Raw genomic sequence first — 13,710 nt, 5'->3', positions numbered from 1 at the left:
CACTTGTGTCATCCTCATAATAACCTTGTGGTGCACAGAGCACAAAGCTACATTCTAAAATTTGGAAACAAGTTCAGAAGTAGGCTGAAGGTCGCTAAAGTTTGGGTCTGATTTCTAATCATTTTTTCCTCCATTACGTAACAGTGGCCTGATGTTTTAGTAGCCCCCTGCCTCCATAAGATTCATATGTCAAAGTTTTTTGGAGCGAAGTCTTAAGAGAACTAATAATAGTTTTCAGCTTTTCCAAAGCAAAAATTAGAAAAGTCTTCTCTTCACATGAGTTTTCGTCACTCCAATCAGCAGTGTTGAATGCCATTTTTGCAGCGAGTTCTGGGAACACAGGCACAGTCGGTAAAGAAAACAGTATCACATCTCCCGCCTGAATGCTCTGGGCACTGTAAAACTAGACAACCTTATTTTTAAAACCTTTGCTGTTAAAATGTCAAGATGGACTGGGAAAGATGCTATTGGAAAAGAAATAGCCCTTTGGATCTTAAAACTTAGTGAGAACTGTCCAAGGGGAAAATTGCAGATGTTTACCAAAGATTCTACACGTTTGGGTGAAAGAATTTGTACTTTGAAAAGCCAAGAAAAGTACTACGTCTCTCCATCAGCCTGAAAATAAACATACTGACATACTACATAAACAAGGAAGGGTCCATATAAGTTTGTATGTTCAATAAGCAGGGAAGGAATCAGGATTTGCTGATTGGCAGCTAGCAAGAAGAAAAGGATCTGTTTATACTTTTAGCCTTTTGTTGTCAATGCATTGTTAGGTAACATGCAACTCCTAGGAAGCATTTCTGCTTCTGCCCTCCATCATGGCCAGACAAAAGGCAGGAAATGGTCTATTTAGGGAACCATATTTCTGGTAAGTCTTTTACATACTGAGCGGGGCCATGATGTATTGGAATTGTATCTCCTGCCGTGGTTTTAGAATAATCCAGCCTCGCCAGATCGTAAAGTGATCAGGGTCCTGCACAGTGTTAGCGCACCGGGGAGAACACTGTGGGAGGCAAAGAGGAGAGCGGGGAGGAGGGGCAAGCAAGTGCCAAAGGTTAAGTAAACAGAAAAATCTTCAAGAGCCAAAGCATTCAAGAGGCTTTTCTTTGATCTTTATCAAAATTCCTGAAGAAATCCAAGAGGAATTTGATACCAGGCAAGAGTTGTCCATCAATATTATTTCCTTTGTTAATCTTTGCAAATCTGGCTTTATTTGCTTCTTTAGCTGGAGAACTTGCCTACTTTAAATATGCAAACTACTAGAAATGATCCAATTGCGTGATGGTGGATGTAAGTATCCTTAGGAAGGTTTCTAAGTAGGAGTCAGTTTATGTGATTGAAATGTAAGGTAGCCACTCCAAGATCCCACAAAAACATCAGTTACATATTTTCGTTTTTACCTGATTGAGCTGAACAATCACCACAGTCATTTCTTGTGTCACACACCTTGTCCACATATGTCCAAGGCTTCTGGTTGGGACACTTGAATATCAAGTTTTGTGGGAGACTGCAGGGCCTTTGGCCTACGTTAGACAAAGGTGTTATTTCTAATAGGAAACGTATATGATAATGTTTTAATTATAATTCTAAATTTTAGCTATTAGTTGCTGGTGACTATTCCTTTTTTTTTTCTTTTTTTCTTTTGGTGAGGAAGATTGTCCCTGAGCTAACATCTGTGACAATCTTCCTCTGTTTTGTCTGTGGGACACCACCACAGCATGGCTTGATGAGCAGTGTGTAGGTCTGCACCTGGGATCTGAACCTATGAACCCCAGGCCACCAAAGCGGAACATGAGAACTTAACCACCATGCCACACGGCTGGCCCCTGTTTACTGTTCTTTAGTCTTGATTATTTGTCCACCTCACCGCAGTAGGTGGCAGATTCATCTTCACTGTGACTACAGTCCAGCTTGCTGCTACAAAGCAGAGAGGGTAACAAGCAAGTAGTGAGGTCATCACACAAGAAGCCAAGGCACTGTGAGGCTGTTCTCTGTTGTCGATAGGGCAGATGTGGAAATTTATAAGACAAGCACTGGATGATGATGCACATCCCTGGCCACGGACCTGAAGCTGTGATAATACAATAACCTGCCTGCTCCTTCCCCTTCTGCTGCTTTCCATTGTTCTTTGTCCCATTATTTCTTCTCCCTTTCTTTATTTTCCTCCCCTAGTCTCTGAAACTCTCTAGACCCACTTTGCTTGCATTTCTTGCAATACCACTGGCATTTGGGCAAACAAGTGTGGACTCACTCCTGCCTGACAAGGAACCCAAGGTGGAGGGAGTCAACAAGCCTGTGTGAACTTGGCCTTGGGTCGGTTCTCTGCAGTCCCACCCGTTTTCTTAGCTGGAAATGGGAACAAAGAGAACTTGCTTCACCAACCTCAAGGGTGCGCTGTGAGTTAAACTGACGTCATTGTTGAAATGCAATGAAACCATTCTTCAAAAATGAGTGACAGTTTGTCAAAATAATGTGATGGTATTAAAAAAAAATTTTTCTAAGTACGGTAAAAATCTCATGGAAGTTAAGGTGTAAATAGCAGATTGATAACACTTATATCTCAAACATATTTACACCCAAAATAATGTATCTCCAGGAACTTTCAGTTTTGGTGCATACAGTCGTAAACAGGCTGAAAGTATGTTTGATACCTGGGTCAGAGTTGATGAGGCCTTGGTGCAGGTGAGCTTTGCATCTTGAAAGTTTTGTAGTTGAGCCTAGGTTGACAGGAGAGAGAACACCACAGTTTGTTAAGTTCCCTTAATCCATGACGTGCTTGGCATGGAGATTGTCACTGATATCGCCCAAATTACTAACAATATTTCACATCCCACCCACCCTAATCCTGAATTATACGCTCTTCTGTACTGCTCAGCACTGTTCCCCCAGTCTCCCTAATTACAGCAGAAACTCCCTGAAGGTAGAGACCACGTCCTCTGTGAGCTTCAGAGCTGGGCAGCCCTGGATTGGAATTCTGGCTTGTCGACTTACCGACTGCATGATCTTGTGCAAGTCACCTGACCGCCCTGAGTCTCTGTTTGTAATGGTGACAGCAACCACCACCTCTCATGACTGTTGAAAAGGATGAAATAAAGATGATGTGTTAACTGTCCGGAGCAGGGGTTGGCACATACCACGTGCCCGTCACCCATTATCAGGAGACTCACCCATTTTGAAAATAGATGAGGAATAAATATACTCTTGTTGGTTGAGTGAGTTGTTGACAGATCCATCACCTAGGGGAGACACATAATTGCAGGTTTCACAGGTATCCCAAAGGTGATCCCAAGACCCATCAGAGAAGCCCTAAGTCCAAGTACAAGGAATGCCATGCCGGAGACACTGCCTGGTGGGAGGCGAGCGAAACACACAAATGCGAAGAACGAATTTTCATTTCAGGGCAGAGGCTCATGCTGGGGACACAGTGCTAATGAGCCAGCTGATACCTATGGTTATGTCAGTGTGAAAGGCAGGCACCAAATTACAGGACCCTAGAAGGATGCTCTGAGCTGTCGTGGTGCTTTCCTGTCCACAGTTGCTCAGTCAAGCTTCTGGGCGCCCAGCCTCCCGAGGAGTGAGAGTGGCTCCCCCTGGTGTGAAAGTAGAGCTCTAAAATGAAGAAGCAGGGCTGGTCAGGGCAATCCCTCAGAGGTTTAAGTGATGTAAGTGGAACTCTCTCACCTCAAACCCAGATCCCCTGGTTCTGTCTCCAGGGCTCTGTCTACTCCGCCAGGGTTTCCCAGACCTGGTTTTCAGGCCGCCTCTATCCAAATCAGTGCAGGAAACGCAGACTCCGGGCCCCACCCCAGACCTAGAGAATCAGAATCTTTAGAGGGTGGGGCAGGGCTCTGCAGGTGTTTTGAGCACTCAGGTCAGTCTCGTACACATGGAAGTCTGGGAACTAACAGTCCTATGCCAAAGAGGAAACGCAGGCTTTGGTCTCGGGTTCCAACCAGACGTTCCCAGGGATGCTTGCTTGGTGGTTTCTGGAGTCAGCAGTCCTTGGAGAGCAGGAGAGACGGCTGCTTCCTCTAGAGCAGTGTGGCACCAGGGGAACTTGCCTGACCGGTGTTACTGGCACCCAGGAAGAGAAGACAGGGAGCTGCCACTGCTCCTGGGCGTTCGGCAGAGGCCAGCCCGCAGCACTTCCCTGCACAGTGAGGCTCCCTCCAATGTTTCTGAGGTCAGCCACCCACCGGCCAGAGGCCCTGACTGTCTCTGAGCCCACTTCAGGAGCCTGAGTCTGCATTCATGGGATTTCCTGGGCCTCCACCTAAGGAATTAGCATTCAAAGCCACTTGTGGGTAAACAGTATGTTTTGATAGAAGAGAGATGAGGTGGCATTTTTTATGGGAACCTCTCCTAGACTCTTAAGGTTTTTGTCCCTTTGGAAATACATCAAGTATAAAAATTAATTCTGTTATCTCTAACAGCTAATAGCGCTTCAGAATCAACAGCTCTGTCACGTAGCTATGAATATTCACATTATTGGTGAAGAAACTGAGGCTTCAAGAATCTAAGTGTCACAGACAGCAAGTGTAGAAACAGGGACTGGAACTCAGGCAGACACTCCTAGTTTTTCTGCCCCACCACAGCGCTCCACTGAAGACTCTCCTCTGCTGGGTCACAAAAACCTGCCAGCCCTCGCTCCCTAAGCCGGGGCCTCCTGACCCTGGAGCCAGTGTTAATTTGTCCTTCCCACAGTAGCTGAGGCTTTTAAAATGTTCTTACTCTTTGATTTAGAAATCCCACTCTGGGACTCTATCCCGTGCACATAATTGGATATATAGAAGAAAGCTTTATGTAGAAAGATTTTTTACATAGTGTAATTTTTAATAGGAAAAACTAAATGCTAAACAATGCGAAAACACCTCAGTCACTTTAAATATTACACACCTGTTTACTAAAAGCGATCAAATAAGCTACTCGGTTTTCTATATGATGGATCCTCGACTGTTTAAAACAATCATATAAAGACACTAAGTGTGAAGACAAAGCCCGGGCAGTCAGCAGCGGCTGTCTCTGGATTGTGATTCATTTGTTCATCATTCATTTCTGCAGCAAATATTTGTGGAACATCTGTGTCAGGTGTGTGCCAGGCTCTGTAGACACGATAATGAACATGACAGATGTAGCCTTGGCCCTTGGCAAGTGGACAGTCAATGTGATGGTTAGCAAGCAGGTTTGCATCAGAATCACCAGGGTGTGCTTCTTAAAAATTCACATATCCCACACTTCACCCCCAAAGGTCGAGGTTCCCTGAGTGTGGGTGGTGTTGGGACATAATATAATTTTTTTACAAAGCTCCCTTAGTGATTCTGAAACACAGCCAGGATGATAGGTACTCTTCTAGAAATCTCCAACCTTCAGTAACAGAACAAATAAATGAAATAAAATGAGCATCACCCCACAACATATGAATATTTATTTATAAATTCTATGCCTGTACTAGTCCACTAATGTATTATGTATATTGTAAGATATTGTCCAAAATTGAAATTTAAGAAGGGTGAAATGAAATACACTATGTGAAAATAGCAATTCTAATTTCTCCCTGACCCCACTGGATCCTCCTGTACGTCCTGAGAGATTCATCTGGAAATTACTTCTCTCTCTAAAGGATAAGGAGGCTGTGAGTGGTGAAGAAGAAAGGAATCGACTTTCAAGAAGTCATTACTTATTCAGTAGGACGGCCCTCAAGGGGCTTCGAAAGGCTCATGCAAACGCTAATCATTAAAACAGAGTTAGACACTAAAATAGACCTGTGACATTACAGTGGAATCAGAACGACACAGCCTGTCTTTATTACCTGGGGGGCTGATGTGTAGTCGGAAATCATTCCATTGCGGGTCATCGGCCTTGAGGAAGCTTCACGGGGATCTGTGGGCCCTAAAATCCATCTTAACTAAGCCATACCAACCAAGAAAGAGGGAAAAGGGATTGTGCAGACTCAAAGGTGAACAGGGGTTTCCACGAGGCCTGGGGCCCGACACCTGCCGTGAGTCAGGGCCAGGCTAGGGCAGCTGGTCCTGAGGAGGGCTGAGGCTGGGATGCTGAGCGGAGCTGCCCGGAAGGCAGTCAGCCGTGCGCCTGCGCAGTATTTCCTCACTGGCTGCTGAGACGTCGTCAGATGCAAGGCCAGATTCCGCCCTGAAGAGAGCAGCAGAGAGCAACAGACGGGCCCTGACTCCCCAGGCTCCTCTCAGCCCGCTCACCGGTACCCACCACCCTTCCTGGTCAGCAGCCCCATGGACAGGAGGGACCCCGAGGGCCAAGGGATGCTCGGGACTGTCCCACGCTACTCGGGATGACTGGCCAGGACGTTTTAAAGCGTTTGGAGGTACATCTGCAGCCGCTCGGCCCTGCCACTGTGATCGTGCTTTCCGTGGCTAAGCAGTGTGAGGGTCGTTTCAGCCCCCGCAGATGCCCTCTCATTTACTTTCAGAGGGAACCCGGGAGGTAAGTGGATTTGCAGGACGGTTCATAGGTGAGGAAACAGATGCGCCAAGACGTGAACACTTGCCCCACCTTCCATAGCTGGTTAGTGGCAGGGCCAGACTTGGGCCCAGGTCTCGTAAAAGCAAGCAGAGTAACTTCTCCTGCTGAACTCACCTTTCTTAGCGGTCTTCGGCCACTTCTCAAGGATCAGCAAATTCCGTATGAGAACGCAAATTTTTGTCTTCATTGTGGTGGTAATCTGTAACCTTTATTAAAGCATGTTCTGAATCCCATGGATGACCACAACTGACTGGTGGCGTGTATCATCCGGGTCTTTATTTATTGTGTGTTTATCCTTCACTGTGCTGATCTTTGAGTTTATACCAAGTGAAACGCAGCTGACTTCACGGTATATACCCTGTCACAGAGATTTTTTGGCAGCAGGCTGAACACGGAAATGTGGTGGGGAAATCGAGTCACCTCAGGACACACAAAATACAGGCATGTCCGATGAAAAAGTAACTTGCCCTGTGACGTCCATGTTCACGTTTCCAGGAGATGCACACTGTGGTCTCAGGCTCTGAAAATATCCACTTTCAACCGTTCAGCTAACAGTAATTTTAGTGGTAGGCATGCCTGGAAGAATGGTTCTGTCCTGGAGTCAACACTAATTGGATTGCCCAGTGAATGCAGACCAGTATCTTCACATAAAAGAGAACTGCACCGTTATGAAGTGATGTCGCTTTGCGCACTCACAGTGTCGGCTAAGTGGAAGGTTTGCCTCTCCTGAACCCCACATGGAGGCTGGGATGTGTCGAGACTCCTGGTTGTGAGCAGACAGGCACATTCGGGGTTGTGTTTTCAAATTCACAATAGGGAAACAGACTAAATATGTGACCAGACCTGAACTAACATTTTTCTACCCTTAACCCCAAATTGGCAATTTAGTTTCTGCAAGACAATACAGTAGTTCCCCCCTGTCCGAGGGAATACGTTCCAAGACCCCCTGTGGATGCCTAAAACTGTGGATAGTACCGAACCCTACACGTCCAGACCTATGATAAAGTTTAACTTATGAATCAGGCACAGTAAGAGAGTAGAGGCGCTTTGGGGCCATTATTAAGTAAAATAAAAGTGACAACACAAGCGCTGCAACACCTTGACGGTTGCTCTGATAACCGAGATAGCTTCTAAGTGACTAATAGGTGGGTGGTGTATCCAGTGTGCTTCCGCTGGACAAGGGGATGGTTCATGTCCTGGGCAGGACAAACCAGGATGGCTCGAGATTTTATCACCCTACTCAGAACAGCGAGGAATTTAAAACTTATGAATTGTTTAGTTCTGGAATTTTCCATTTAATATTTTCAGACCGAAGTTGACTGTGGTTAATTGTAACCATAAAAAGAGAAATCATGCATCAGGGGGATTACTGTACCATCCACTCATCTATCTCGTTAAATTAATATTGCAAATTTGAATTTTATTAGTTTAAGGTATTTGATTTCAATTTTGTTCTGCAATTGTATAGTGATCTCTAAACAAAGAGTTTATACATTGTTTTATGGTTGTACATATTGAAATAACATTACAATAAAAATTGAAATGATAATTGCATGGTGAGAGTCAAGAGCCTGCAGTAATTTTCCAAGAAAGTGAAGGCGTCCATTCAGTACATGGGTTTGAGAAGCCGGCCCGTCCCCTCGGCAGTCTCTCTGCATCCCCTCCCGGCTCCAGGCTGGCTCACCTGAGAGCTGCCCAGATTCCTTTCTTTCTCTTTCTCCCTCAGCGATATCAGCCCCAAGTCTTCACTTACTGAGCCCCAGGGCCCATCAGGGGACTGTCCTTCTTGGGAAATGTTTTGAGACCGTCTTCTAGTTGTATTACCTTACTTTACACATGAAGACTCTGGGGCCTCGATGGATAAAGGGACTCCAGGTCAAGGTCACTGGAGACTGCAGCCAGCATTCCTGACCCTCAGCCTGGGACCAGATGCATAGGAAGAGCAGAGGGAAGCACCGTCACTATTTCCCATGGGCCCTAATATGGGAGGGGACAACGCAGGCACAGCGTAAGGCTTGGCGAGAGGGGCAGTTACTGGTGCGACGTGCTGCCTGAGCCTTCCAGCGTCTGCGCAAGGCTGAGTGCTGAAGGGCATGGTCACTGGAGTCAGCAAAGCTGCCCCTGGACTTGGATCTGCCAAGAGGAGCTGGGGACCTTGGGTGCCATTGCCCTCTGCAGGCCTCAGCTTCCTTTTCTGTAAAATGGTCAGGGTCACAGTAGAATTTCAGTGTCTCCCGATCTCCCTTGAGGATAAGAATCCCTTGGAGTGTTTCTCAAAAACCCACATTCCTTGGGCTGTGGAATATCCCTGGGGAGATGCCCAGTAACCGCAGGCTACCAGGGGCCTCAGCTGCTTATCATCAGGGAAACACAGGACCAGATAAGCCCGGGGGCCTCTGCCGCCTCCCATTCTGCGTCAGCAAAAACCCCTGATACGCTGCGAGTGCGATGCTGAGAGGAAGGACCTGGAATCAGCCCCAGCCCTTCACCCCCACCTACGCGGTCAGTGAGTCACTCAGCAAGTCTCTGAGGGACTGGGGCAACGAGATGGAGGAGCTTCAATCAGAGGAATTAACTGAGAGAGGGCGAGGGCAGGCCTCCCAGGAGAGACGAGGACAACCGTGCAGGAGCAGCAGGGTGGCTGGGGTTAGACCCGCGGGCCGGCCTGAGCCTGCAGTGCAGCTGTCTGCACCTCCATCAGGGCTTCGAGTGGAGCTGGCTCTGTGGTTCTGCTTCAGAGGACGAGCGTCTGTCTGTCCAGTGTGGCGTGTAGATGAGTGGTGGCCCGGCTTCAAGGGGATCAGCTTGGCTCCCCCGGTGACAGTTCCTAACTCTATAGGAGGCCACGTTCCCTTTTCTGTCTTAATGAGCAGGGACACCATCCTGTCAGAAATAGACATGCAGAAGTGAGGGACATAACAGAAAAACTATTCTGATGCTTGTTAAGCTACTGCGGTAGGGGAGAGACTGACCCCAGCTCTGACGACAGCAAAGTCGACAGGGATTTATGGCCAAGGAGCAGAGTGCGGGGCCGGTGGAGGGGAGGTTACTAAGAGGAACTTGATTCTACCTCAGGGGAGGGGTATTCCTGATACACTGGCTGAGCAGGACCGTGCTCAGCAGGCCAAGGGCAAGGTCAAGTCCAGAAGAGAGCTGGGAGGAGCCTGAGCAGGCTTGGTCAGGGGCGAATGAGTTCATAAAACGCTGGGAGGATTGTGAATTTGTCTGTGTGAGGCTCACGAGGCGGGCTGGGAGGTAGAACCATCAGAGGGTAAATACGGAGGCTGGACAGGGGCTTGCACTGCATGACGGGTGACGTTCATAATAGTACGATGGGAATAATTATAGCTCTCGTGTTATTTTCCACGTGGCAGTCATTTTACATACGTTATTTCAAATCCTTAGAAAAGCCCTCCAAGACGATGCTATTACTTGAATTTTACGGGAGAGGAAGCAGGCTCAGAAAAAGCCTTGTCAAAGTCAGGAGTGGACCCCGGCTCCATCGGGATCTATACTCCGAATATTTTCGCTGTGGCATGAATCTTATCTATAGAAATTGTAGAGTGAATGAATTCGTAAAGTTAGTGAATGAATGAACACATGGACTTGATTTCAGGTCTAGGGTAGGTTTCAGATAAAATGAGTCCTTCTGTCTCTAACAAGCCCCAAGAGTTGTGTGCGCCTCTTCTGCATGCTGACTTCTCCCTCTGCCCTTGTCTCGCCGCCTCATCTTCCATAGTGTCAGTTTTTTTCACTGTGACCGAGCTGCTTCACAGGAAGGGTGAACTGGCCCCAATCCTGGTGACTTAGTGGCCAGCTGAGCCCTGGGAAACCCTGGACCTGAGGAGGACAGACTGTGTCACTCAGACCTCTGTGGTGTGTGGATGCCCTGGTGCTACTGACTTCCTTTGCCCTTTTCTGCGTAAGGCCACCGGTCCAAGTGCTGACAGGAGAGAGAATGCCTATGACCTGCCCCTTGGCCTGCTGTCTGTGCTGAGGTAGCCTGTTTCCAGAAACGCACCCAAATGGCTGGAAATATGAAGAGCGAATCCAAGCCGTCAGAAATGTCGGCTCCAACTCCAGCAAAGAAGGATAAACAAAATCTTTCTAAACTAGGATTATTTTTCTTTGCTTTTCCAACTGATGGAAGATAGGCTTTCAACACAGGAATGTTCTATTAAACTTTTTCTGCTAGGCTCCGTTGTTTTGTTAATCAAGCTTACCGCAAGCGTAGCCTCTTTACATCTGTATTGCTAATTGGCTACTTTCAAACCATGTTGACATTTTAGTTGCTTTTGAACCACCTCTTCTTTTTTCTTTTCATGAGATAAGTTCTATCTTATCAGCTCCTTTGAAGATTGGCTGCCTTTTTGGGAATATTTTTATCCTACTGATTTGTGTGCCTATAAAACAGGCAGTGAGAACGGATGGACAGAAGGCTGGGGTGGAGAAGAAGGAAATAATGGTCTGCCCGGTGCAAAGTGTGCACTTGCAAGTTTCTGTGTATGCCGCAAACTACAGGAGGTCATGAAATAATGGTGTGAGCTATTTAAAATGGCGTAGAGGTTTTGTGTCCATCTCAGCCTATGATAGTGATGCTATCAGCTAGGAATGCCTGGGGCACTCCCCTGGGCCCTACCTGTGACAGTTCCTAAAGACATTTCCCGGACCTGCCCTCCAGGTGTGCCCCAGTAACAACCATGAGGGAACTGTGGGAAAACAAGGCTTATTACTCACAAGTCCTGAAGGGTAGATGGCATGCCTGGGGCCACACAGCAAGGTCACAGGTAGCGAGAGACCTGGAGGTTTCTGGGGACCCGGATTCTGCCTTTATTGGAGTCGAGGGTGGGGTGCCTAGGGTTTTGTGGGTTTACTCTTTATTGGCAAATTCAAAGCTAAGATTAAAATCTAACCTAGGTCCTAGGATTATGATCTGATCCCCATTTAAAATCAACTCTTATTGTAGTTGTATCTTGCTTCATTCAAGGAAGTCATTGTGTATTTCGTCAAATCTAAAGTGCTTTTGAGGTTGATGTTGCAGACAAGGAAGAAAGAGTCCTCTGCTCTTGTAGGTTCTTCTGGCTGGTCTGAGAATTAAATTGACATGAGACAGAACAGGAAAAAATCAAACAAATTTAATAACATGGATACATGAGAGAAACTCAGGAAAACTGAGTATCTCACCAAAATTACCAAAGCCGCCACCTTTAATACCATCTTCAGCTAAAGACAAAGGAGGATGTTGGGGGCAGTGGTTTGGACTTCAGAGGGGAGGAAGGCAATTTACATGGAGATGGAAAAGCAAATGTTGAGTAAACAAACATTTGTCATGCCTTGCAAAGACAATGAGACAGGAGAGGACTTTGATCAAATGGGCTTTGCTAGGTTCCTCCCCATGTACCACACCTAGTTTATATTATGTTACACATATCTGTGGCATTAGCTCCTTCCTGGAACAGGCCTTCTGCCTTAAATTCTTTTAGGCATTTAGAGAGGAGGTCAGAGTTTCCTCCTGAGGCTTTTGTTCTTAAAAATAATCAAGCCAGGGAGCTGACCTGGTGGCATAGTGGTTAAGTTCACATGCTCCACTTTGGTTCTCAGGTTTGGATCCTGGGTGCAGACCTATGTACCACTCATCAAGGCATGCTGTGGCAGGCATCCCACATACAAAATAGGGGAAGATTGGCACAGATGTTAGCCCAGGGCCACTCTTCCTCGGCAAGAAAAAAAAAAAATCAAGCCTCAGGCTGGCCTGGTGGTATAAAGTTTGCATGCTCTGCTTTGGTGGCCCAGGGTTTGCAGGTTCAGATCCCAGGCACAAACCTATGCACTGCTCATTAAGCCATGCTGTGGCGGCATCCCACATATAACATAGAGGATGATTGGCACAGATGTTAGCTCAGGGACAATCTTCCTCACCAAAAAATATCTATCTATCTATCTATATATAGTCAAGCCAAAGAGCCCCATTTTGGGGCAGCCAATTCTGCTCCCCCACGGCGATTTCTGATCCTAACTACAGGAGTCAATGGACGATTTCACATTGCTTCAGCATGACTGCCACCTAGTGGACAGTTCGTGTATGACACGTTGACAACACCCTGCCTTCAGAGATGTGTGCTAATTTTGGAAAGGTTAAAGTGAGAAAAAAAGAGTGCACTTTGGAATTGTTGAAACAGGTTATGTTTGCACAAGAGAAAAATTAGGGACTAATTCTTCATTTTCCATAGTATACCCTTAAATAATGACTCTGGTCCTTTAAAATCTAACCTGGTTTACTAGATCCTAGTAGATGTGCGTTTTGATGGGACACACTTCTGCACAAGGCAGGGACAGCTGGGCAGGGCAAGTGCCCTTGTCGCCTGCCTTTCACCTACTGAGAGAAAAGGTTCTCAGGTCAGCACACGATTTCGTCCTGATAATCTTTCTTTTTCTCTCTCTTTCCTTTTGGAAAATGCAGGTGACTGAAAATTATTTACAGTCAGCATCTTCTCTTTCAAATTAAAAAATTAACTGCAGACCTCACAAGACAGACTTAATGATTTTTGGCACTCAGTGTTTCAACCCAGAGAATGCAAGGCATAGTCCTCTGCTTGTTTCTGTTTTGAGCGTGTGCAGAGCACAAGCTTGGGTGGCATGGCTCCCTCGCCATTTACCAGCTGTGCAAGCCTGGTGCCTCCTGGGCTCTCAGTTTCCTTGATTGTCAAATGGAAAGACCCACCACTCCTTCCAACTCAGAAGGACTCCCTGGGGAATCAGATGAGGCGATGGGCAGGCACTGTGTCAACTACTACAGGCTTCGTACAAACGTCTGCTGAGAATCTGAAAAAATACTTGCAGGGTGTTTGGCAAGTGCCTGTGGTAGTAGAAACAAGTCTTTCCAGTTTAAGTACTTTTGACTTTTAAAATAATTTGGAACAAAAACAAAAGGTTGGATCTAAATCCACATGGTGTAAAGAATTTAGCTTATTTTTAGAGTTTAAAAATGATGACAAACTGTTACCCTGTGGGCCAGTCATTAGGCCCCTGGTGATGATGTTGAAGTCCACTCAGTGGGTGGACACAGTTTGGTGCACAGGATGCTGGGAAGCAGGGGCCCAACAGCAGCCTCGGCTTTCTCGAAGGTGTGCGTCACCTGGCAGGTATGTGGGGACCCCCTGAGCTGGAGCAAGAAGCCCTCTCAGAAAGTTAGGCAGCCAAGGCTCAGAG

At 46.6% G+C, this 13,710-nt stretch overlaps 1 long non-coding RNA gene across 1 annotated transcript; it reads right to left on the bottom strand.

Moving 5' to 3' along the window:
• Positions 1-2,625: 2,625 nt before the first annotated feature.
• Positions 2,626-3,245, bottom strand: LOC139075179 (uncharacterized). Its single transcript, XR_011525318.1, has 3 exons — positions 3,171-3,245; positions 2,995-3,075; positions 2,626-2,720 (listed from the first exon to the last, which is right to left on the bottom strand). It is a non-coding gene; the product is annotated as an uncharacterized lncRNA (long non-coding RNA).
• Positions 3,246-13,710: the final 10,465 nt, after the last annotated feature.

The sequence above is a fragment of the Equus przewalskii genome, chromosome 13, assembly GCF_037783145.1.
Source record: "Equus przewalskii isolate Varuska chromosome 13, EquPr2, whole genome shotgun sequence".
NCBI lineage: Eukaryota > Metazoa > Chordata > Mammalia > Perissodactyla > Equidae > Equus > Equus przewalskii.
The sequence above is the reverse complement of the archived record's forward strand: the minus strand, read 5'-3'. Positions and strand labels throughout refer to the sequence as shown.